A 3,733-nucleotide genomic window follows, 5' to 3' on the forward strand; every position below is an offset into this window, starting at 1 on the left:
TGATATTACCTATTCTTTTTCTACTTTCAAACAAAAAAATGATTGAAGTTTTTCTATTTGGAATCATGTTAGGTCTAATTCCTATTACTTTGGCTGGATTATTCGTAACTGCATATTTACAATATAGGCGTGGTGATCAGTCGGACCTTTGATTAATTAACATTTATTTTTGATTGACCTCCTCCTTTCTTTAATTCACAGGCACAGGAGGTCAAATTCTGATTGTTGTGAAACTTACTGAATGGATCTATTTTATTCTAATTCGATCTAATAAGAAAAAATCACGCTCTGTAGGATTTGAACCTACGACATCGAGTTTTGGAGACCCACGTTCTACCGAACTAAACTAAGAGCGCTTTCTTATCAGAATAGATAAGACATTGCCTTTAACTACGTGCACCCGTATATTTATCTCAGAAAGACATAGTTAGTGGATTCACCTAAGTAAGAAGTTTAAGATCATTGCCTTGACAAGTAAGAACATCTCTTTTTGGTGTGGAAGCAAGATACCCAATTCCATGTTATAGATCATGTGGTCTATATCAATTAAATAGTATAAATCTCACACAACAAATTTATTTTTTCTCAAGGTTTTATGAAGCTTCCAATATGATTTTAAGATTCATTGACCATGTTCATGATTTATGATTCTTCTTTAAGGATTTTACTGTGTTTTATCTTGTCCATGTATATAATGTTTTCCATTATGTCTCCTTATGATAATTTTTTACATTCTTAGGCATATCCCTCATACTTCATACATTTCATGTACTAATGCATACTTGTGACAATATTCTTTAATAATATATGTTTTGATACTTCCTCTCCTCCACTTGTGGATATCTTAGACTCCTATTGCTTTGGATTGGCGAATCCTCGTACTCCAAGAGCAAGACCATAATGACTTTATTGTTTCATTCATTTTTTATTTGAGACTTTGTATGTGGTGCATGACTTAATGTCACAACCCAAAAATGGACATGATGGCATTTGTCTTTTTCCATCAAGACAAGTTAGCCTCAATCCAACAAAAATGAAAGAAATGCAAAAATCAGAAAAATAACAACAAGAGAAAGGCAAAAACTTATTCAATATGAATAGTACCCCGAAACCTAATATTAACATGCGCAAGGAAGTAATGGAAATACAAAATTTAAAGGTATAGACAAGTATCGGTCTTTATTTCTCAAGTAGAACAAATATTAAAGAAAAGTAAAAGAGAGTTCGCAGGATTGACAATTAGCCACCTCTCAAATCCGTCACGGGCAACATAAGAAGAAAAAGAAGAAGAAGAAGAAGAATAGCACATGGTTCGAGGCTCAGAACCTACATAAGGGTACAAGCAAGGGGTGAGTGTAGAAAACACAGTACAGAAAGGAAAGAGAACGCTGATTATTATTGTTGTATATTTTTTTGTATAAAGCTACTGCACAATACCTCCTTATATAGTCTATTGGCAGGTTACAATTTACGAGAGTTCTACTTGAATTCTACATTGTAAGTTGACTCCTACTTGTAGCGCACAACAACACTTATAGGCCTAATGCAATACATATATACAATCTCCTAATGCTAACACAACTCTGCTCCTTATGCTAGTCTCCAATACTTCTCTCAAGCTAGTGAGAGGTGGATCGACCACTCCCAGCTTGCTTTAAAGGCTGAAATTTGTTTCTTTATAAGTACCTTGGTGTGTATGTTAGCTAGATGATCTTGCGATCGAATAAAATGTGTTATGTGTTGTCCCCTTTTCACCTTTCTCGAACAAAATGATAGTCCATCTCCACATGTTTAGTCCTAGCATGTAATACTGGATTCAGAGACATGTATAGTGAATTAAGATTATCACAAAATAGTAGTGGAGTTGTGGAAAGTGTGACATCAATATCTTAGAGAATATATGTTATCTATGGAATATCAGTTGCAGTGGAGTCTAGTTCTAAATATTCAGATTCAACACTTGACCTGGAAAATGTATGTTATTTCTTTAATGCCAATGAAATGCAGTTAGCTCCTAAGTATATTGTATAGCCTGTATTTGATCTTCTAATCATAGAAAAACCTCCCCAATCTACATCAGAGTATCCATACATTCGTAGAGGTGACTTCGAAATTAGCCTAAGTCCAAGTTGAACCGTCTCTAACATATCTAAGAATCCTATTTACAGCATGAAAGTGCTCACTGTTTGGATTCGGCATGATCTGACTTGTGAGATTCACTTAATGAGTTATATCTCGCCTAGTCAGTATGAGATACTATAGACTACCCACAATACTTCTACACACGGAGGCATCTACAGAACTCGCTTGAGCTTCATGTAGACCATGTTTTTGTGCAACTGGTGTGTTTAGTGCTCTAGCCATAGCCATATCGGTTTTCTTGAAGAGTTCAGTGGCATATTTACTTTGAATTAGGTCAATACCTCCCTCAAAGTAAGTAACCTCAATCCTAAGAAATAATTGAAGAGGACCAAGATCCTTCATAGCAAAATCCTTCCCAATTGCAGCAATTATTTCTTGAATATGAACAAGAGATTTTCCTACAATCACTATATCATATGCATACAGAAGGAGCAGGATAGTACCATTTTTTCAATGATGTACAAATAAGTATGAGTCTACTCTACTTTGAACCCAAGGTGAAAAAGGAAGAGGTTAAACCTGTCAAACCAAGATCTATGTGTTTGTTTGACACGATATAGTGCTTTCTTCAGAGAACAAACATGTCGTGGATGCTAGGGATCAACAAAACCTTAAGATTGTGCCATATAGACTTCTTCTAGTGGATACCCATGTAGAAAGACATTTTTTACATCAAGTTGTGTAATAGGCCCTTTTAAACTAACTTCAATTGATAGCACTTCCCTTATAGTGGTAGCCTTATCTACAAGGCTAAATGTTTCATCAACATCAACTCCCTCAAGCTGAGAGTATTTCTTCGCAACCAACCTAGATTTGTGTTTGTTTATAGAACCACCTAATTTTAATTTGGTTGTGAATAACCGTCTTGATCTGAAGGAATATTGATTGTATTGAAGTGTTAACTTAATAAGGGAATACATGGGAGATATATATAAGAGATATAGGAAGGAGTACTAATCCTAATAGGACTAGGATTAAGGAGTAGTAATCCTAATAGGACTAGGATTAAGGAGTACTAATCCTAATAGGACTTGGATTAGTACACAGTAAATACTAATATTATTTAATACTATATGTTATTATCCCCCCCTCAAGCTGAACTGAGCGGAAGCGAACGGAAGCTTGGAACTGAGGTAATCGTGCTGTCGGCTCGGGAGAGGCTTGGTAAGAATATCAGCCGGTTGTTCTTCAGTGGGTACATACTGCACAGTCATGGTGCCGGCCTGAACTTCATCGCGAACAAAGAGACAATCGGTATCAACATGCTTCATTCTGGTGTGTAGGACGGAATTCTTTGCCACACAGATGGTTGATTTGTTCTCACAATAGAGAGAAGGAATAGTGTGAGTGGCGCAGAGTTCGCGAAGAATATATGTGACCCACATGGTCTCAGCAGCAAGAAGAGCAAGGGCGCGGTATTCAGCTTCAGTCGAGGACCGAGAGACCTTGAGTTTTTTTTTGTACACCACGAGATCAGGTTCGGCCCCCAAAAAATGAGAAACCCCGATGTAGATTTTCTGTCATTTTTATCATTCGCCCAATCTGAATCTGAGAAACCCCGAAGCTCCAAGTCCCCGGGTCGAATGAGTAA

At 36.6% G+C, this 3,733-nt stretch overlaps 1 non-coding gene across 1 annotated transcript; it reads right to left on the reverse strand.

Moving 5' to 3' along the window:
• Positions 1 to 282: 282 nt before the first annotated feature.
• Positions 283 to 356, reverse strand: TRNAW-CCA (transfer RNA tryptophan (anticodon CCA)). The gene has a single exon. It is a non-coding gene; the product is annotated as a tRNA-Trp (tRNA).
• Between the last annotated feature and the right edge of the window lie 3,377 nt (positions 357 to 3,733).

The sequence above is a fragment of the Solanum lycopersicum genome, chromosome 10, assembly GCF_036512215.1.
Source record: "Solanum lycopersicum chromosome 10, SLM_r2.1".
Classification (NCBI taxonomy): domain Eukaryota; kingdom Viridiplantae; phylum Streptophyta; class Magnoliopsida; order Solanales; family Solanaceae; genus Solanum; species Solanum lycopersicum.